Raw genomic sequence first — 23,337 nt, 5'->3', positions numbered from 1 at the left:
AATATATATAAACTAAATAAATACATTATATATATACTTAATAAATATATATTTGAAAACAGTAAAACTTTTGTCAGCAACAACCACATTAGGAAAGCAACACAACCACATGAGATAAACCAAAAAAAAAAAAAAAAAAAAGTGATGCCCACCTGCACAAGTCCAAGATTCTGCTCAGGCTTCGTGTGGCTTTACTTGCCTCTCCAAGAAGTAATCCTTGAAAGTTACAGACAAATCATAAGAATCCTCACAAATAATCCCAAATTTAGAAAGAAGTGGACTGAGAGCATATCCTTATTTTTACCCCTTCTGCCTAGGGAAGTAGAAATAGGTGCTAGAGAGAGATGGATGAAATGAGAAGTGAGCATAACCTCACTGCCTCTCCGTGGTCAATGCTTGGGCTCCAGGGTCCTACACCAAAGTGGGGGGAATGGCAGGGACAGTTCTCATGACAATGGGATTACAAACTTGGCAAGCATCAGAAAGCACATTCAAAGTAGATGACAGAAATCTACAAAATCCCACCAGATTACGTGCCCTTAATCACTGGGCAGTCCTGCCTCACCTTAGGTTCACTGGCTACAGTAATTGACTCAGGAATGGACTCGAGCTGAGTCAGTCAGAATCCTTCTCTGGGATTTTTCTGCTGCAGCTAGCAGGGAACACTTGCATTTTTTTTTTTTTAAGATTTTTTTTATTTGAGAGTGAGAGAAAAAGAGCACAAGGAGGGGGGAAGGGGCAGAGGGAGAAGGACAAGCAGACTCCCCACTGAGCATGGGGCCCCCCCTGGGCTCATCCCAGGACCCTGAGATCATGACCTGAGCTGAAGGCAGACTCTTAACCGACTGTTAACCGCCACAACTTAACCGCCACCCAGGCGCCCCAGAACTCTTGCATTTTTTAAAAGAAAGGACCACGGTCCCTGACCAGAGATGATGATTGAGTGTTTTAGGGAAGAATGGAGAGAGAAAAGTAGAGCTAGTTCTATTTTTGACCAGAACGATGAGGATGTCATGACAACCTCACTCGAACTCTTGGTTCAGTCCAGCATCATGCCTATCTTGCCCAATTATGTGATCCCCAAATCTTCCCTACCTTTTCTTTTTTCCTAAATGGGTTTGAGTTTTAATTCTGTTTCTTCACTTGGAATCCCAAGATTAATATGCAATAACTTACAGCCCAACAAGCAAGAGAGTTCCAATTTTCCTGAATTGTCAGAAAATATTAACATGTGAAGCAGCAGAGAGAAGAACATCAGACAGGAAAAAAGCCAAGAAGAATATCATTCCTGAAAAGTGTTCTATATATAACTCTACATAACTTGGCACAATTGCTGCAGGTAGGATTTTTAAAAAATAAAAGTATAGACACCAGGTAGAAAATTAATTCCACAGAAAAAATCTGGCAGAGCTCTGAATAAATAGAAGAAAGCAGAGATGAATTGACTTCAGGTGTTGATTTTTCCTTTTCTTTATAGCAAAGAAACAGAGAACCTTTTTGAGAAGGAAATTCCGTAAGCAGCATTCTAAAAACCCTCATTTCTGTGCCTGAAATTACAAATGGTCAGAGTACTTTTCTTTCCCTGTGTTCTGAAAGAACACTGCCATATTCTCAGTGCAGAGGCTTTTGATTATAGTTCTTAGATCAAAAGCATCCAGAGAGAGCACGTGCTCCAAGTTGTAAACAGTGCTTTAATTAAAGCACATCTATCTGAATCAATAATGGATTTTCAGCAGATAGGGTCTTTTGCTTCCTGAATCTTAAGAACTTGAGGTAGATAAAAGAAATGTTTTTTTGCTATATATGAAAAAGTCACTTTTGCTGTGTATAGTTCTGAAAAACAATCTCACCAAGTTTGTGTTCTCAAAAATGAAATTAAAAAATAGTATAGGATGGCATTTCTACATGTTTCTTTCTCCTGTATATAATGAACTTGGGTGTCTAAAATGGTACATTTGTTTGCTTAGAACATTTTCATCCTGGAGAAGAAGGGGTAAGAGATTTTCAAAGTTTCTCATAGAAGCGTAGGAATAGAGACAGGCTGCTGATTAACAGAGTTGGGTGACTCATGAAATGGCATTTTACTAATGTAGTGAAAAATGGGGAGAAAATAGCAGGACAAGCCTTTTTAGGTGGGTAAGGCCAAGACTGATTTTAGTGTTTGAATTTAAAGTAATCATAGGACATCCAAGGTAAGAGACAGAGAGATGGGATTGTAGCTCAGGAATGCAAAATTGGGAGATATTCAGTAAGTGTCAAGAGTTGACCCTCAGAAAGGGAGGTGGTTTCCAGGAAGAGAAGGGGAAGAAAGCCAGCAGTGGAGAACAAAGAACTAAAGCTTAGTGACTACCCAGTAGTGGTCGGGGTCAACTCCTCTAATGCAGTCAGGTGGGTGGGAGGGTCATGTAGGAACCATAGGAGGAACTTTAAGAAGTGTGGTATTTGAAAAAGAAGGAAAAGTATGCTGTTCAGAGTGTAAAAAGAAGTCGAGTCCAAGAAGAGAGCATTGGATTAGGATTTTGGGAGGTCATTAGTGAACTTCAGGAACTCACAAGGAGGTTGTAAGGAGGCGTTGGCTGGCAACAGTATCTATAAATTGTCTTTGCCTTTGTATCTACTCATTGTCCTTTTCTTAAGCTGGGTGCTGAGAGTGGAAAACTATGAAGAAAATCACAAGGCTCTGGGGTACTTGGGTGGCTCAGTTGGTTAAACGTCTGCCTTCAGCTCAAGTCATGATCTCAGGGTCCTGGGATCGAGCCCCTCGATAGGCTTCCTGCTCAGTGGGGAGTCTGCTTCTCCCTCTCCCTCGGCCCCCTGCCTACCCCCCTCCCCACCACTCATGCTCCTTCTCTCACTCTCTATCTTAAATAAATAAATAAAATCTTAAAAAAATAAAAAAAATTTAAGGCTCTGAAGAATTAGGCCACCATGAGCAACTCAATCTTCCAGCCAACCCTTGAATTTAAACTGGCTACTGGCAGCTCTTGAATAGATAAAGACAGACTATCTTTCTTTATCTTTCCTTCCTTCCTTCTTTCTTTCCTTCCCCCCTTCCTTCCATGCTTCTTTTAAAAATTAGTTAGTTAGTTAGTTAGTTAGTTTGTTAAGGATTAAGAAGTGTTCGAACTTCCCTGGTATCTAGAAGGTTCTGACAATGAGAGGTGCTGACTGGAGAATACCTGGACTAAAGTAGATAAAAGGGCAATAGTTTCCTAGGCTTCAGTCAGAGAACAAGTCCTTTCTGGCTCTGGCTCTGGACCACCATCCTGAAGAGTCTAATTAGTTTGCTTCTCTGACCTTGATTGCTACCTTGGGAAGAGGCTTTAAAGCCTGTTCAGTTTTCTAAGCTTGCCAAGCCCTGAAGTCTCAGTCTAGTCAGCAAGCGCCTTGCCCAGACCTCTTGCTGGCTGACCACATGGCTTAGCTAACCCCATTTGTGTCACACCCTCTCCTTATGCCTCCTTCAGAAAACCCTATCTAAGAACTAATTCCTTACACAAATAGAAAGATTTAAAAGATTTTTGATGAAGTAAAGACCAATGATATAAGGAATCAAGGGTGGAGGGGTTGGACTTGGAAATGGTAAATATAGAGATAAAGACCTTTAGTAGAGAAGGTGGAGGTAAAGTAAGAAAGGTTCAACTTGATAGTCTTCAAGTCTTTCTGCAAAGTAGGATGCAAATTCTTCTTGAAGAAGGAGCATGAATTATACAGCATGTGAATTATATCTTGTAAACCTATTTTAAAAAGGGATGAATGTACCCAAAGAAATGGAAAGACATTCCATGCTCATGTGCTGAAAGAACAAATATTGTCCATACTACACACACACACAAAATATCCACACTACACAAAGCAGTCTACACATTCAGTGCAATCCCTATCAAAATGCCAACAGCATTTTTCATGGAGCTAGAACAATCCTAAAATTTGTATGAAACCACAAAAGGCCCTGAATAGCCAAAGCAATCTTGAAAAAGAAAAGCAAAGCTGGAGGCATCATAATTCCAGACTTGATGTTATATTACAAAGCTGTAGTAATGAAAACAGTATGGTACTGACACAAAAACAGAGACATGGATTAATGGCACAGATTAGAAAATCCAGAAATTAAACCACAATTATATGGTCAATTAATCTTCAGCCAAGCAGGAAAGACTATCATGGGAAAAAGACAGTCTCTTCAACAAAGGATGTTGGGAAAACTGGACAGCAACGTGCAAAAGAATGAAAGTGGACCACTTTCTTATACCAAAGAGAAAAATAAATTCAAAGTGGATTAAAGACCTAAATGTGAGACCTGAAAACATAAAAATCCTAGAAAGCACAGGCAGTAATTTCTCTAACATCAACCATAGCAACTTTTTTCTAGATAGGTCCCCTGAGGCAAGGGAAGCAAAAGCAAAAATAAACTGTTTGGACTAGAACAAAACAAAAAGCTTCTACACAGTGAAGAAAACAGTCAACAAAACTAAAAGGCAACCTATAGAATGGGAGAAGATATTTGCAAATGAATATCTGATACAGGGTTAAAGAACTTCATAACTCAACAAAGAACTTATAAAACTCAGCACCCCAAAAACAAATAACCCAATTTAAAAATGGGCAGAAGACATGAACAGACATTTCTCCAAAGAAGACCTCTAGATGGCCAACAGACACATGAAAAGATGCTCATCATCACTTGGAATCAGGGAAATACAAGTCAAAACTACAAAGAGATATCACCTCACACCTGTCAGAATGGCTAAAATCAAAAACACCAGACACAACAAGTTTTGGTGAAGATGTAGAGATAAAGGAACCCTCTTGCGCTATTGGTGGGAATGCAAACTGGTACAGCCATTCTGGAAAACACTATGGAGATTCCTCAAAAAGTTTAAAAAATGGAACTACCTTGAGATCTAGCAATTGCACTTCTGGGTATTTACTCAAAGAATACAAAAACAATAATTCCAAAGGATACATGCACCTCTATGTTTATAGCAGCATTATTTACAATAACCAAGTTGTGGAAGCAGCCAAGTGTCTATCGATTGATGGTTGAGTAAAGTAGAAGTTCCTCAAGAAGTTAAAAATAGAGCTACCCTATGACTCAGCTATTGCACTACTAGGCATTTACCCCAAAAATACAAATGTAGTGATCCGAAGGGGCACCTGCACACCAATATTTATAGCAGCAATGTCCATAATAGCCAAACTGTGAAGGGATCCCAGAGGCCCATCAACAGGTGAATGAATAAAGAAGATGTGGTATACATACACAGACACACAGACACACAGACACACAGACACACACACAGACACAGACACACACACACACACACACATATACACACACAAGAATATTACTCAGTCATCAAAAAGGATGAAATCTTACCATTTACATCAATGGGGATGGAACTGGAGGGTATTATAAGCTGAGTGAAATAAGTCAGTAAGAGAAAGACAATTATCATATGGTTTCACTCATATGTGGAATATAAGAAATAGTGCAGAGGATCATAGGGGAAGGGAGGGAAAATTGAATGGGAAGAAATCAGAGAGGGAGACAAACCATGAGAGATTCTCAACTATAGGAAAAAAACTGAGAGTTGCTGGAGGGGAGGTGGCTCAGTCGTTGGGCGTCTGCCTTCGGCTCAGGTCATGATCCCAGGGTCCTGGGATCGAGCCCCGCACCTGGCTCCCTGCTCGGCGGGAAGCCTGCTTCTCCCTCTCCCACTCCCCCTGCTTGTGTTCCTTCTCTCGCTGTCTCTCTCTGTCAAATAAATAAAATCTTAAAAAAAAAAAAAAACTAAGGTAAAGCTCAAAAGCTGAAGACTAAAATTTGAGGAAAAATAGCACACTTGAATAGCAAAAAAATTTTCAAACACCAAAACATAAGTCTATGAAAATGTTATGAAAAGAAATCTGATTAATATAGCTTTGTGTTTGGGATTCCACTGCTTTTGGTAGGACTACAGTTCCCTTATAGAATAGCTAACTTTTCCTAGAATTCTCCTTTATTACCTCTAGAATAGATGCCTAAAGGGCCAAGAGCCTGCATGTTTCTACTCGGACAAGTTAACCAGGAGTGTCTTTAACAACCACTGGTAATAATTGTATTTATTTTTCTTTCCATCTTAATTTTGAATTGGGTCACATTTCGCATCTCTGTACTTCTCAAGGAGGTTTTAAGTACAATGCTATAGATCCTAAATGAAAATGAAAATGAAAATGAAAAATCTTAATATTTGGAGAAATGTAACCTAATTCTCAGACCCTGGATCCCTGCATAGGTCAAAAACCTAGAGAAACAAAACAACTGTTTTTCATTCAAACCATGACTGAGTCATATGTTGTGGAGCTGTACTCCTAATTATGAGTTGGGTGGGAGGGAGGGGCAGAGGGAGAGTGGGCAGACTCCCCACTGAGCAGAGAGCCCAATGTGGGGCTTGATTGCAGGACCCTGAGATCATGACCTGAGCTGGAGGCAGCTGCTTAACCGACTGAGCCACCCAGGTGCCCCTGAAATAACAATGTCTTTAAACTGTGTGTTAAAAGCAGCTGTATGACTTAACTAAGTCCTTGGTAGTGAAACCTCTGCTTTGGGAACCCAAACATGAACAGAACTTTTGCAAGTTAAAATGAGCCCTTCAACAGCCTTCCACTGTGGTTTGTTTAATCACAGTGACCACAGCAGCTCAACTAGTAGACAGAGGCAACCTGTTTTGGGGGCCTTCTTTAACTCCAATGTTCCTTCATGCCGTACAATCTTTGGTTTTCACTGAAAACACACCACATTTCTAAGTAAATAAGCTTAACTCCTAGGAAATCCTATTACTTTCTCTGTTACATATTTCTGATCATTGTTATAATACTTTAAATCCTGCTACTTTCCTTTCATTGCCCGAAAAAGAGGAAACTCATGACTGTCTAACCTCTGTTTGTGAAATCCACATCCTGAATAGATTTATTAGAAGTCTAATTAGAAAATGCAGACTTAACCTTGTTTTTTTGATGAGTTGTATTTTAAAACTAAAATAGAAAAATGTTAGGTAAAATGCACTGCATAAAACAAACTCACTTCGGCTCTAGACTATAACCCTTTACCAGAAGGAAAAAATTTGCTCAGATGTCAGAACTCCTTGTGCTCAGTAGAGCTTGTTGGCTAGATAAGAGTGTGAACATTTACAAGGATAGTAGATATACTTTTGTGGTAGTCCTTGAAGTGCTCTGGAGACAAAGAGAATTCTTCACCTCAGAAGGAATCCAATTAAGGATGGCCAGCAACTTAAAGAATTTTGAACATCATGTTTCCTAAGAAGATAGCTATCATAAAACTAGGAGCTCATACAAATGTGAAAGGAAATGCTCTGGCACTCAACTAAGATCCTAGCCTTCATGATACACTTCAAAAAACTCAATCTTTGGAGAGGTTTTGAAGAATCTGATATAGAAAGTCAGCATTCAACAGAGCTTACAGTCCAGCCAGGTAAGAGAAACATTTAAGTTAGAAAATACAATACGGGATATAGGCACTATGAAGAAATAACATGTGGGCAAAGTTTTAGGGAGAAGGAATATGGAGGAAATGGTCAGTTCAAACAAGGAAGGAGAGTCATAATGGATCTGGAACGGTTGCTCAGAGGAAGCTACCCTTGAGGTAAGTCTTTGGGAGATGAGGATATAATGGGGACATGGAGTGCTTTCTAGACAAAGTTAGCAGCTTGAGCAAAGGTTATGAAATGGCTTGACCAGTCCAGGGACTGGGAAACATCTTGGAGTGGCTAGAGCAGTTGAGTGACATATAAGAGATGACATGTATATTGTGGAAAATGTGTACCTTGATTCCTGCCTCAAATAAAGCTATTTAGAGGAAAGTAATTGGGTAAATGCATAATTTTATATTAATAAAGCATTTTACCTGAAAAGCTTCTATTTTCACAATTATAAATATATCTTTATCCTGATAGTTGTACTCATTTTTTAACTGAACTTAATCAGCTTTTAAAATTATGTCACATGCAAAATTCTACTGATACCCTTTCTCCCACTACAATCTAGTTGCTGCAAATATTTGAAACTTCATTCTGGATAAATATAAATTTGTGCAAATGGATCTACTTTTAACCAGATACTATTCAATTGGAAAAGATGCCATTCAATTGGAAAAGTCATGTTCTAATATTCAGGTGCACAAAGTGATTTACAGGCCTGGCCAGTCAATATTCTGTTTGTATATGTATCTGTGTCTTTGTATGTATCTGTTTATGTGTACCTACAAGTATCATTTCTATTTATTTAGTATCCTTTATGACCTGAAACCAACATTCCAGGCTACCATCTAATGGTTTTCTACTTATTATTGTGAAGTAACAGTGTTGTTAGTAAACACTCTACATGGAGAGAACTGAACCAGCTGAAACCACAGTTCAATGTCCTTACTCAGTGGGTTTTTATTTAGAGCATAAGCAATGTAGACCTTAATGACAGGCACAGGAGCATGTCATGTCCTTTTTATCTTTTCCCTTCTTTGGGGTTCAGGTTTATAACGTTAAGCTCATAATCATACTTCCTGGTTCAGGATACATTGCCATCGTTTATACAGTCCTCTCCCCAACGCTTCCCTTTTTTTAAAATTTTAAGCAAGGGGAATATTTTTACCTGTGTGCTTCCTTTTTCCAGGGTTCAGATGGAAATGAAGTCCGAGGAGTGAGAGAGACCAGGGTTTGGATCTTAGGTAAATGATCGAACCTCTCTGAGACTCCATTTTCTCACCTATAAAATGGGAATGATAGCAACTAACTCATCGTGGGATTGTTATGAGAACGGATTATGCACCCAGAGTACTTATTAGTATAGTGTCTGGAACATGGTAGATGCTCAATACATTTTTGCTAATGTTTAATAACTGTCAGTGGCATTAGAACCTTGAATATGGACAAATTGCTCTGCAGGCTAGGAATATCAATTACCAATATGCTATGTCACTTTAAGTAAGTCACTTTGCCAAACTGTTACTTCCATTTCTGCAACTAAGGAAGAGAAATGACATTGCAATTATTTGTAAATACGATTATGAAATTTTAAAGCACTAAATAAATGTTAATTTATGTTGCCTCGTTAAAATCTGTAGTTATGGGGTGCCTGGGTGGCTGAGTGGGTTAAGTGTCTGTCTTTAGCTCGGGTCATGATCCTGGAGTCGCAGGATGGAGTCCTGCATCGGGCTCCCTGCTCAGCGAGGAGTCTTCTTCTCTCTCTGCTTCTCACCCCACTCTCATGCTCTCTCTCCCTCTCTCTCTCTTAAATAATAAAAATAAATAAAATCTTTTAAAAAATCTGTAGTTAAGTTTAGAATCCTGAAGATAAGTAAAATTAATATTTTGTATTGATAGTGGACCTTCCACTCAGGTGTTATTAAGATGTTTCAAAGATAAACAAATGTAGAGCATTCAGCCCAAGGTTATGGACTCCATAAGATAGGAGGAGCATTTTTTTTTAAGAGTTTATCTATTTATTCATGAGAGACAGAGAGAGAGAGAGGCAGAGGGAGAAGCAGGTTCCCAAGGAGCAGGGAGCCTGATGCGGGACTCGATCCCAGGACCCTGCAATCATGACCTGAGCCGAAGGCAGACGCTTAACCATCTGAGCCACCCAGGTGCCCTTTTTTTTTTTTTTTCTAGAGAGAGACACAGAGAGGGAACACAAGCAGGGGCAGTGGGAGAGGGAGAAACAGGCTTCCCGCAGAGCAGGGAGCCCGATGTGGGGCTCGATCCCAGGACCCTGGGATCATGACCTGAGCCGAAGGCAGACACTTAACAACTGAGCCACCCAGGTGCCCCGAGGAGCAGACATTCTGTAACTGATGGGCAATGACAGAAGAAACTTACCTTCTCTGAAGAATTTCATGTTTATTCCTATACAGTAAATAGTGAACCCTCAGTGAACCCTATCAGCTGCTCCATTAGGAAGTGGGTGGCGCTAATCACAAGGTCTTCAGTGGGAGCTGATTCTGTGGGTCTCTAGACCACTTGAGTAACTATGGCCATTCCTCTCCCCTACAATGTTTAATTCTGACTTAAATTTAGCTCTTCCAAAGGATTAGCCACAAAGAAGGAAATGTTATGCTGTAAAAGTAATGGAACTCTTTTCACTGAAGGGCTGTATAGAGCAGTGATTTCTATCCTTAGAGCCAGACTGCCTGGGTTTGAATCCTGGCTTTGGTGCTCATGAGCAGTGTAAACTTAGCGTGTTAGGGCTTAAATAGCACCTACTTCATGAATTAGACCAGCACCTAAAATCATGCTAGAGGCTCAGCTAATATTAGCTGTTAGTTCTATGGCTTTTTTTTTTTTTTTAATGTATGCCTAACAGGAATGTGATTTGTCTAAAAGGTAAAACAGGAGGATGAAGTTGGTTTAACTTGAAATAACTTATATGAGCAGACACCATCAAGATACCAATGTGAATCACTCCATAGTCACATAAATAACACGGGTTTCTTCCTCATCGCTAACATTCCAAAAGGTAGTACAGTACAGAGAATAAGTGCATAGGCTTTTAAGTCAGTCATGACACTTACTATGTGTCCTTGCCTTAGTTTCTCCCTTTGTAAAATACCTCCTGCATGGAGTCGTTCTGAGGTATAGAAGAGACAATGCCAGTGAAGTGATTAGCGCAGTTTCTGACAAACAGTAAACAGTATTATGTTATCAATAATAAATGTCAGTGGTGGTTGTTATTTTAAGTAAAATAGCAAGGCATACAAGCCCCTTCAAATATTCCTAAGTTGTAACTATCATTGTCACAAACTGAAATGTCAGAACTGGGGCGTCTCATTGTAGATGTAGACATGGAAAGAAATGCTAGAAGGATTCTATGCCTGGGCCCTAGGAGGCACTTGCAACATGAGTGGCTTTGTGAATACACTGAATGTTTTCCTCTGTGAACCTCACATCTCAGTCTCTATGATTCTTTGCCTTCCTATTTCAGGTCAGTTTAGCTGTGGGAGGTTGTTTATGCCATCGCTTAGTCTTGCTGTATCTAATCTAGTCTTGATCTGAATCTGTTAGAAGCAGCTAAAAGGAGCCATAGCTAGCTGGCATTAGTTGAAAAAGCATGAAGGGTTTGGGGAAACAATTTTTAAGAATAATAGGAAGAGAACAGAACGTTATTAGATTGGATTTAAATGCCTTGCATGTATATTGGAGTTTGGATTACCTTCTCTATGGGTTAACTCCAGCAAAATTTTAGTTAGCGTTTTCCCTCATCCAATTTACTCAGCTTAAAGCTCATTATCGTCTTAATAGATTAAAATTAATTTTGGTTTTAGCCCAAGCAAAATGTAATAAGGATGGTAGTAAACCTTTAGTTCCAGTTTTCTCAAATGCATTACAAAGCAGAATGGTAGTCTTACGTGATTAGTTGCTCTCAAATATTCAAAGCACAGCTATGGGTCATTTAAACTGATAAATACTTTAAATTGCAGTAATAAGTGAACAAATTGTTTTAGCAGAAAATAATTGCCATTAATTCACAAGGGGCAGCAGAGTTGTGTTTACCCATTCATCTACTTACAATAGGTTGTTTATTAAATCCTCTCCCTTACCACAGCCTTTGATCCAAACTGTATATTCATTTGCAGTGGATCAAGGTTTTGCTGTGGTAAAACTGAAACTCAAGGCACCAGAATGTGGCCAGGTCAGAATACACCAAAATCTGTCCTTCTGTGTCCATAGCTCTTTTTTATGGCATTTGTCATGTATTTGCTGTATGTGATTTGTTTGGTCATTCGAGTACCTATCCAGGATATAGGTCTGAGAACTACCGCTGCCTGGGATCATGTCTTCTTGGAAGGGAGAAAGGAAGGAAACAAGGGAGGAAGGAAGGAGGGAGGAAGGAAAAGAGGAAGGGAGGATGTGTTTGTATGGAGCTAGAGTCTGAGACATGCCCCTAGAAAAATACTGTTATCATTATGATCTCCTACCTTCTACGTTGCACACCATTGGCTGCTCTTTGATGTCTCTATCCCATTTCTTGAAGAATTCAGCCTTAAAGATCTTTTCTTTGTCATCACAAATGGATTCAGTAATTTAAATCCCCCTCAGTAGTAGTACGGTCAATTGGAAACTTTTTTTAATGTAACTCTTAAAACGGGCTACACTGAATAATTCATATGTCTGTCATACATGGTCACGTCCATTCTCCTACTTCAAAGTTTGATTTTTCTGTTTCTGTCAGCTCCAGGATCAGTAAAACCTCTGAGATGTTAGAAGAGAAAGAAATTCAACATTGCTTTCCTTCTGTGCTCTAACTTTCCCTTTTATCTACAGGAGCCAGAAGTATTAATTTTGGAACCACACCTATTTTTTGGCCCCAAAGACTATCTTAAATAATGTATGATGACACACAATGAAATACAGATGCGAAATGGCTTTCGGGAGTACTGTTCTTTGACCCCAAAAGACACTTGATTGCATTCTTTCTGATCACAAGATAGGGGAGCTTATTAACCTGAGGGATAGAATGACATGTGCTGTGTCTTTGACTGTTTCAAGAATAGGCTCTTCCCACTAGATCACATTGTCGTCAATCTTTTCACTATTTTAAGGGAAACACATCAATCTAATGTTTAAAAAATTCTATTTCCTTCTTTGAATAGATAATACAGTTATATGGTGTAAAAAACCCAAAAGATACAAAAGGGTATATAGTGAGACGTCTCTCTTCTGCTCTTGTCTCCCAGCCATGCAGCTCCTGGAGAGAGCCACTGCATTTTGGATACTCTTCCGGACATAGCCTCACACTGATTTTTGACACAACTCTCCCAATCTAACCAGACATTTGGCTCTGCCCTTACTGTCAAATTCAGTTAGTTCCTACAGGAATTGTTTCTCCCTGCCAGCCATTTGCTCTAAATTGATTCACAAAATGGAAAAAGTTAATATAATTAAACTCCCGTTTAAATGAACTTGATAGAATGTCAGAATTGCTGGGATTAATTTAAATAATGTTTAAAAGAAAGCCAATTGCTGTACAGTCCAGATGGCAACTTAAAAAAATTACACATACATATATAAAGCAGTGTCTTTTCTTAGGTTTGTCAGTCAGGGACGAGGGTGATTTCTATATTAGGGAATTCTTTGTTTTTGTTGTTGTTAATCTTGCCCTGTGTCAAGTTGGGCTTCCAATCCAATCCCAGAGGGCCCCTTCTTTTATCTCTACCTCTTTTTTGCATGTTTTTAGTGATAACCTTGTCCTTAGCCTACCTCCTCTATCCTGAGCTTTACAATTAGGTTTTACATCTTCTTAGAGCTGCCCACTGCGTCTAGGCGTGTTTGCCTTGCTTCCCTGTCCTTCTCTGTTCTGCTGCTCATCAAGATCCCAGTGGGTAAACACAGTCACAGCATGAAGAACTAACTCTTTCACAGTCATGTTGGATAGACCTGTGTTTGGGAAGAGCACATCTACACTGGGTTTTCCATTCAATGCAATTTGTTGAACTATGTCACCCCCCTCACTATTAATGGGTCATTTGTTTGGAAATGGGAATTGGTTTAAATGAAAACTTAAGTCAAACAGATTTTTAGTGAAATTGGACTGTCCTTGAGGATGTGGGTCCTAGATCCCGCTAGAGTGAATTATTTATGAGGCAATCATGAAGGAAGGTGCGTAATCCCACTCATACAGAGTATTATATTTGTGAAGGGTGTTAGAGTGATGATATAAGGCAAGGTATTCCCCTCAGGGTACATGCTGTCAGTCCACAATAAGACAACTCTCTAGGGAGGGCTTTTAGGTATTTCTAGCAGTTAATCCTACTTTGCTAGGATTCAACGAGGCCTTACCTCATACTAAACTATATGCACATTTAGGGCAAGGCCCCAGGGTTTTATTAGCTCTGATACCATAAATTTATACTAAGAGAACATGTACTAACTATTGGGAACAGTGTTTTTATTTTTTCACTATCAAGTACTGTAGCTAGGCAACCAGGAATTTGATTAGAATCTGCTGTTTACTTGACACAACAATTCTCATTGCCCTCAAGGTCTCCACCAACAAGGTTAGAAACTCCTGTGACAATGTCAAGCAGTTCAAGAATTACTGGATCATCTATGTTAATATTTTTTTTCCCCTAGTGTGCTTCAGATCAAGTATTTTTCTATTTATTACTCATTTAAAAAACCATACTGCTTTATGGAGCACCTGGCTGGCTCAGTTGGAGTATGCAGCTCTTGATCTTGGGGTTGTGAGTTTGAGCCCCACGTTGGGTATAGAGATTACTTAGAAAGAATATCTCTAGGGGTTCCTGGGTGGCTCAGTCAGGATAGCATCCAGCTCTTGATCTTAGGGTTCTGAGTTCAAGCCCCACATTGGGCATGGAACCCACTTTAAAAAGGACGAAATAAAGAAAATCTTAAAAACAACAACAACAAAACAACCCCAAACCATACTGCTTTAAATGGGTTACCTGAAACACAGTCTTTTACTAGCACAAGCTTGTACCTCATAGGTTGAAAACAAGCTTATCAGGGCCCAACCTATTTTGGGTATAAGTAAGAACTAATTTTAATTAAGTTTGGAATTGTATACAAAATACTGATGTTCTATTTCTGTTATGTATTCTCATGAGAAACCTCATTAACTAAAGGAAGGGGCAGTGAAAACTCTGTGGAAGGATATTCTTGGTTTATGGCATTCAAAAACTTCATAATTATGTTTTCTGCTACAATGTTGTTAAATTGTTTATATGTGGTTATCTTAGAAGCTAGGATACTGAGATAGTACTGACAGAATTAATGGCGAGCTATTGACTTGTCTAATATACCTCCTATATAGGCACAATAACAGAGAGAAAGGGTTTTAGAATAATAGCATTTAAACTCTGTCGGTTAAGCTACTATTTGCCCTTAAGAGTAGCATGACTGCAACAGATATTTGTCTACATATATTTTTTAAAGGTGAGAACAATACCTTTGTGTTTCAGTTTAGCAGTATCTTTAGGGAAAGGAATCTCCTCAAATTTGGTTTCAAACAACCTCCTTTTGAAAACTGGTAGGCACATGGCGCCTTACTATGATTTCAGGTGGTTTATGTTTAAATAATTCTCCTGAAAATGACTGTAGGACTGGCAGGTAATGACTCAATGGAACAATTCCTCCTGTGACTCATAGAGAATCTGGTATTAGTCATTTGACTCATCTGCTTCTCTCATTTAGGAAATGTCACTATACATGCACCATAAGGTGCCTGTGAAATGCTCCAATGCACTTATAAAAGGTGCTAGAAAATTGTAAGGTCAGAGAGCCTTACTTTATTTTTTTAAATAATTTTTTATTGTTATGTTAATCACCATACATTATATCATTAGTTTTTGATGTGTTCCATGATTCATTGTTTGTGCATAACACCCAGTGCTCCACGCAGAACGTGCCCTCTTTAATACCCATCACCAGGCTAACCCATCCCCCCACCCCCCTCCCCTCTAGAACCCTCAGTTTGTTTTTCAGAGTCCATCATCTCTAATGGTTCGTCTCCCCCTCCAACTTACTCCCCTTCATTCTTCCCCTCCTGCTATCTTCGTCTTTTTTTTTTTCTTAACATATATTGCATTATTTGTTTCAGAAGTACAGATCTGTGATTCATCAGTCTTGTACAATTCACAGTGCTCACCATAGCACATACCCTCCCCAATGTCTATCACCCAGCCACCCAATCCCTCCCACCCCCCCACCACTCCAGCAACCCTCAGTTTGTTTCCTGAGATTAAGAATTCCTTATATCAGTGAGGTCATATGATACATGTCTTTCTCTGATTGACTTACTTCACTCAGCATAACACCCAGAGAGCCTTACTTTAAAAGATAGTTTTATAAAACTTCAAGCAGGTGTTGAGTTTTGTTATAGACCAATGCTAGAATTACCTATTTGTGTGAGTGTGTGTGTGGGGGGAGCCCACCTCCTCTCCAAATGAAATATCGCATTAAAAAGTTTTATTGCTTCAGTATGCTTCTGATCATTAGGTTAAATAAAATAAATGGAAAGAAACAAACACTCAGTGCTGGATTTAATTTAAAAACGTTTCCTAATTAAGTTTAAAAATCCACACACTATCCAGTGCCTACCATAAATTAAATGAATTAAATCAGTTGCTTACTCCACTTTGGTTAAGTAGAATTAAACCTGTCTGCAGCATAATTTTTTTAAGATTAACAAATGTCAGTCTCCCAAAAGTATTGCCATTAAATAGAAATGCAGTGTGTCAATGATATGCTTTTATTAGAATAACTGACAACCTTTTTTAAAAAATAATAAACTTGATTAGAATGGCTTTAGATTTGTAGAAAAATGGAGAAAATAATTCAAGGAATCCCCATAGACCCCATTCCTAGTTTCCCTTATCATCAATATCTTACGTTATTATGGTACATAATAATATTAGCTAAATATCTGTATAAATTACAAGTCAAATAAAGATGAGCAAGTATATTTTTTATTCTGAACTTATTTGGGTTATTAGCATTTCCTCCTATACTCATGTGCTAAGCCATGGTCTCTCAGCTCTATTTGTATTTTCTTATGAGCCCTGATTTACCCACTTTAGTGGTAAGTAGAAACCAAATGTTGTTCCATCTTCCTCCCCCGCCCCCCACCGTTTCTTCTAATGTCACAGCAGCAACTCCTCAATTTGTTCCACAGCTGTTTGGGCTCATAAGAGCTAGTGCTACTGGGCAGACCTGAGTTCCTAAAACACGTAACTCTACCCTCAACATTCCTGAAGGCATGGGCAGACCCAGATTTTATGGAGCAGGAAAATTGGAGGCCTCTTAAAAAGAATAAACAAAATTAGGTTCATTTCTTAGAAGGGGCCCATGCAAATGAAAAGCACTTAAGTTTAACACTTATTAGCTTCATGGTTAAATTGGTCACTGCCAAGGAAATATATTTACATATATAAATATATATATATATATATTTCCTAATACACACCCCCCAAATGTGTGTGTGAGTGTGTGCATGCATGTGCATGTGTTTGTGTATAAAACCAAAAACAGGGTGCCTGGGTGGCTCAGTCGGTTAAGTGGCTCCCTTCGGCTCAGGTCATGATCCCAGGGTCCTGGGATCGAGCCCTGCATCGGGCTCCCTGCTCGGCGAGAAGCCTGCTTCTCCCTCTCCCACTCTCTCCCTGCTTGTGTTCCCTCTCTCGCTGTCTCTCTCTCTGGCAAATTAATAAAATCTTTAAAAACAAAAACAAAAACAACACAGTCATAGGCACCTGTTATTTCTATCTGGGATTTTGGCCTCCTACCTCCAATGTGAAATCTAGTGAGTTAGACCACACTCCCTCAGTGGTCAAACTCGATGCTCAGATTTTGTAACTCTTATATGAAATTTAGTTTTCACCTAAACCCTTGAGAAGAAAGGACACCTAGAGAGAGATGACTCCTGTAAGTTTTGTTACCTTTGAGAGCACCTTCACACTACAATCTAGATCATCCTTCTGCTGGTCCCAGAGTCCAGCAGGAGCCCTTCCCATGTGGCAGGGTCCTGCAGCAGAGCAAAGGAGGGAGATGGCTGAGTGGTAAGAGGACAGGAGGGCTGACTGAAGCAGGCTTACTCTCCTGCTTTCCCGTCTCCAGGCTTTAAAGTAATTCCTCCGTTTATCTGTCAACCCCCGTGTGAGAATTAGAAATTTGATACTCATTTTACCCAAGTATTCAGATTGTTTGCTCTGATTGATCAAAATGTCTAATTCATCTGCTATTTATGTAGCATGATTTTCAAAACACCAAAACCGCAACTTAATTAAGAGAGAGGGTAAAGACATTGGCTGTAGAGATATGCACAGACTCAGAAATGGATTACAGCTCTGTTGCTCTCTACCTGCTCATAGTTTCTACTTCCCTCTGGGTTTCTGCTTAGCATCTGGGTGGTGGCCAACTTCTTGCAGTTTGTGGCTTTTAACTTCTGCTTGCACAGAACTTGTACTTGTTACAGTGCTATTCTAGGTGCTGGAAATACAGCAGTGAGTGATGGCCCTGACTCCTCATAGAACTTAGAATATGTGAGGGAATAAACAGAAAGACAGAGAGCATGGACTACGGGGGTGGGAGGGGTGGAGGGAGGGCGAGATGCTATACTCTGAAACCAAACACACAAGATGCAATGAAAACCTACATTAGGTTAGTGTAATATAAACTGTGGATCGGGGCGCCTGGGTGGCTCAGTCATTAAGCATCTGCCTTTGGCTCAGGTCATGATCCCAGGGTCCTGAGATGGAGTTCTGCTTCGGGTTCCTTGCTCAGCTAGGAGCCTGCTTCTCCCTCTGCCCCTCCTCCCCACCACTCATGCTCTCTCTCTCTCTCTCCCCCTCTCTGTCTCAAATAAATAAAATCTAAAAAAAAAAAAAACCTAAAAAAAAAAAACAAAAATAAACTGTGGATCATGATCCGTGAGTGTTTTTAACAGAAGAAATAAAAGAAAATATCAGAATAAATCACACACAGTAAGGATAAGTATTGTTTTGTGAAACTTTTGTTTCAGTTTATATTATCAATGAGTAAACAGATATATTCCAGGTCCTTGTGGAGTGTGCTTTCTAGGAGAAAGATAATAAATTACAGAAATTAGTAAGATATGGAATATATTTGAAGGAGATGAACTGAAAAATAAAAGGCAAGGAAGAGTATATAAAATGTCAGCAGTAGGCAATGAAATTTTAGAGACAGCTGCCGAGGAAGGCTTCTGTGGGAAGGTGTCTTTTGGGTAAAAACCTTAAAGAATTGAGGGAGTGAGCCATGCAGTTGTTTGGAGGAGGAGCCTTCCAGATGGAAGGCATAGCCAGTGCAAAGACTTGAGAGGGCCAAATGCGCCCAATTTTTATCCAGGTTGTTGCCAATGCAGGATTTCCTTCTTTAACTGGCTGAATAATATTCCATTGTGTGCATATATATGTGTGTGTGTTATATGTGTGATATACATAAAACACATGGTTATATATATATAAAACATCTTCTTTATCCATTCATCCACTGAGGGAACTTAGATTGTTTCCATGCCTTGCTATTGTGAATAATGCTGCAGTGAACACAGGAGTACAGCCACAGCCATCTCTTTCATATCCTGTTTTCATTTCCTTTGGATATATTCCCAAAAGTGGAATTGCTAGATCATATGGTAGTTCTGTTTTTTTTGTTTTTTTAATTTTTTGAGGAACCTCCGTACTGTTTTCCACAGGGGCTGCACCAGTGGTCATTCCCACCAGAAGTGTACAAGTGTTCTCTTTTCTCCGTATCTTCAAAACACTTCTTTGAGGATGGCCATTCTAACAGGTGTGAGGGGATATCTCATTGTGGTCCTGATTTGAAATTCCCTGATGATGAGTGATGCCGAGCACATTTTCATGTACCTGTTGACCATTTGTATGTCCTTTTTTGGAAAAATGTCTATTCAGTTCTTCTGCTCATTTTTGGGTTGGGTTGTTTATTTTTTTGCTATGGATGTATATGAGTTCTTTATATATTTCGGATAGTAACTGCTTATCAGATACACAACATGCAAATATTTTCACCCATTCTGTAGGGTGTCTATTCATTGTGTTGATGGTTTCTTTTGCCGTGCAGAGGCTTTTCAGTTTGATGTAGTCCCACTTGTTGATTTTAGTTTTTGTGGCCTTCGCTTTTGGTGTCAAATCCAAAAAATCATTGCCAATACTATGTCCAGGAGTTTACCCTCTGTGTTTTCTTCTGGGAGTTTTTATGGTTTCAGGTCTTACTTTCAAGTCTTTAATTGCTTTTGAGTTGATTTTTGTGTATGGTGTAAGATAGAGATCCAACTTTATTCTTTACATCTGGCTATCCAGTTTTCCCAACATCATTTATTGAGGAGACTATCATTTCCCCATTGTGTATTGCTGGCTTCTTTGTCATAAAATAATTAACTATATATGCCTGCGTTTATTTCTGGGTTCTACTCTGTTCTGTTGATCTATGTAACAGTTTTTAAGGCAATACTGTCCTGTTTTGATTACAATAGCTTTGAAATATAGCTTGAAATCACGAAGTGTAATGACTCCAGATTCATGACTATCCATGTTTTCTGAGGCTGTATCTTTTTATTTTTTGATCCATGCTTTAATTTTGAAAAGGTAGAATGTGATTATTCCTCTGTATAGACATAGGTATGGTTATATTGTCTGCCCAAGAGACTAGCAATACTTTCCTCCTGACTCTTCATCCACAGTCTTCACAGCACCGACTTGATTTGAATGCCCACTGATCTGACTACAAAGCCTAAATTAAAGCCTATATTCTCTACCATTATCCTGACCTGCTTTTGTCATTTGTCATTAGACTGTGTGAATTTCCCCATGTCACTAAGTATTCTTCATAACACGATCTTAAGGGCTGTAAAGGCACCTGTTTCGTCAGGCATACCGTAATTACTTTGACCATGTCTTTTTGGACATTTAGGTTGCTTCCAGATTTGAAGGCAAGGACCATGTGTGAGTCATCACTCTAGTCCCCAGCATCTAGCAGCGTGTCTGGCAGTTGGTTCAGGCTCAGGATGTCAGCTGCATGCCTAGATGGAGAGAGGAAAAGGAACATTGTCTAAGATAAATGACATAAAAGATGGAAGCAGGCAAAAATGACAAAGACATGTTTGTGGGAAAATGAAGGAAGAATCCTACTCAACAGGAACAGCAAGAACACATATTAGAGAAGTTGGTTTCATTAGGCTTTTTGAGTTGTAAAGAACAGAAACTCATTCAGCCCAACTTTCTTGAGATGGTAATTATCAATAAGGAACATGGTGATACCACAAGAATTCAAATCTGTAACTGTAACGGACTCCCTCGTAATACGCCTCTACCACTTTCTTGGAATCTGTTTCAGGGTGTCTATTTGCTTCTCTTCCAATTACCAACTGGCTCACATACTCTTCATCCTTTTATGCCCATAAATTTTCTTTACCCCATGGATTAAGTCAACATTTCAGCTCACTCATGGCTCATTAATGCCCATCTGTCTTCCTTCGACTTTGTGATCTTTCTGATTTTGCTTACAAAGTCAAACGGCCCAATGCAGGCTTGAAAGGTGTAAAGGTTGACATAATCAGCATCATGGTTCTGGGAATGATGCCGGAAGGAGATGGTAGGTGAAGTGGCCAGCATTCATTCTTTACTCCAGCCACAAAAGACAATGGACAACTCTCTGTCCTTTTGAATATGCTGTTTCCTCTGCTTGAAATACACAGCTTAAGAAAGTCACTCTTCCTCCATAGTACCCTCTGTATACCTCTAGCATAATACCTGCAATTCCTTATTGTAATTATCTATTTACCTTGTCATGACTATTAAATGAGCTTTTCAACAGCAAGGAGAATAAATGAATAAATACATTAGTCAAAACTTATTTCCATTTATTTTACACTAGCATCCATTTGTTCACTCATACAATAATTTATTGAGTGTCTATGCCAATGTACAAGGGAAACACAATATAGATTGTAAGAATGGAAAAGTCCTTCTACTTTACCCATGGGTAGATCCCAAACTATGACAACTATGACAAAAGCTCTCACAATGTCTCATATTAATATACTTTTAGACAAAAGAATGCTTTCAGCCTCCAAGGGAAGGGGAAAATGGGGGAAAGCAAAAATAATATGACCAGCAGTGGCAGAGGGTTATCTGGTACCTGAAATGCTTAAGACATCCTGGCCACCTGACTTGATCATAGTGGTACCACCGGTGTAACACACAGATAGGCCCGCAGGGGAGATTCCCAGTCATGATTAACATTTTGGCCACCCGCCTCCTGTGTGACACACTCCTTTAAGGACAAGGGAATGGTTTTTCAGCATTCTACACAACTGGCACAATAATGAACACCTGGCATCTTACCTCATTCCTTGTTGCTCTTCCCACAACAATGAAGTAGTCAGCCTTAACATTTTTTGAAAGTGTAGAATAGTCTTGAGATAGGACTATTTCCTAAATAACATTACAGGGCAAAAACAAAAGCGTTCAGGGTTCTCTCAATCATTTTATAACCTTCTTAATTTTGGTTTTATTTTCCAAATGTTTCCACCTGTAGGAAAGAAGGCATCTAAAAATATTACAAGATGTTCAGCCCATTACGTGGTGCACAGGAGATCAAAACAAAGCAAAACAAAACACCAACTGCATGACCCAGGCTCTACCTCCTAGGAATGCACGATGTATTAATTTTGATGATATCATTAAAGGCTCAGAATTTTTCCATTTTCCACTCTTTCATCAGTGACATGTTGGTTCTTGCTCTGAGGCTTGTCTACTTATGACCACAAGATGATATGTTATCAGGGTGAAGAACAGGAGTCATTTTCTTCCATGGGTCTATTATTATCAGCTAGAAGAAACTTCTTTTTTTCTTTTTCTCTTTTTAAATTTTATTTATTCAGGGCACCTGGGTGGCTCAGTTGGTTGAGCAACTGCCTTCGGCTCGGGTCATGATCCTGGAGTCCCGGGATCGAGTCCCACATCAGGCTCCCTGCTCAGCAGGGAGTCTGCTTCTCCCTCTGACCCTCTTCCCTCTCGTGCTCTCTATCTCTCATTCTCTCTCTCTCAAATAAATAAATAAAATCTTTAAAAAATTTTTATTGATTCATGGGAGAGAGCGAGAGAAAGGGGCAGAGGCAGAGAGAGAAGCCGGCTCCCTTGATCCCAGGACCCAAGGATCATGATCTGAGTGGAAGGCGGATGCTTAACTGACTGAGCCACCCAGGTGCCCTAGGAGAAACTTCTGCTGGACACCCCCTAGTAGGCTTCCTGTCATGTCTCCTTAGCCAAAATTGTTTCACATATCCATGCCTAAGCCAGTCATTGGCAAGGGGAATAGAATGATAGTAATTGGCACTAATCAAGATCATTGGGGCTGGTGAGGGATCTAGCCTCCATTAAATCACAAAGCTGTGCTAGACCTGAGCAAGCAGGGGTTCTACCAAGGAACAAATCTAACGTATGGACTGTGGAGAATCATGGCCTAGGGAATCAATAGAATGGCTGCACACATGTCTTCCACAGAGAAAACAAGACACACAAACTCAAAACCACCGTGGTCTGAGCCATTTGATGTAAGGGCAAATAACCCCACATGTATTATTTATTCTGAAGGATTCATTGTGTGGTTCCCTCAGGTGACAAATAGGACATGGGCTTTGGAATCAGACAGGACTGGTCAGTTAGCAGTGACTTAACATTAGAGAGGTTACCTTCTCTGCAATTCAACTTTCTCCTTTAAAGAGGTAAGATCCTTTATAAAGGATAACAGTGCCTGCTTCTAAAAGCTTCTGAGGATTAAATCCTATGAT

At 39.5% G+C, this 23,337-nt stretch overlaps 1 long non-coding RNA gene across 1 annotated transcript in view; it reads left to right on the top strand.

Annotated features, from left to right (window-relative positions):
• LOC113928797 overlaps nucleotides 1–22,245 on the top strand; it is a 28,847-nt gene extending 6,602 nt beyond the window's left edge. Inside the window, exons 2-3 of the long non-coding RNA XR_003521973.2 lie at nucleotides 8,668–8,722; nucleotides 22,083–22,245. This is a non-coding gene — a long non-coding RNA (uncharacterized LOC113928797). The remainder of the gene's footprint in view (nucleotides 1–8,667; nucleotides 8,723–22,082) is intronic.
• Nucleotides 22,246–23,337: the final 1,092 nt, after the last annotated feature.

This window comes from Zalophus californianus, chromosome 5, assembly GCF_009762305.2.
Source record: "Zalophus californianus isolate mZalCal1 chromosome 5, mZalCal1.pri.v2, whole genome shotgun sequence".
NCBI classification, from domain to species: Eukaryota; Metazoa; Chordata; class Mammalia; order Carnivora; family Otariidae; genus Zalophus; species Zalophus californianus.
Note: the sequence above shows the minus strand (reverse complement) of the source record. Positions and strands in the feature narration are given on the sequence as shown.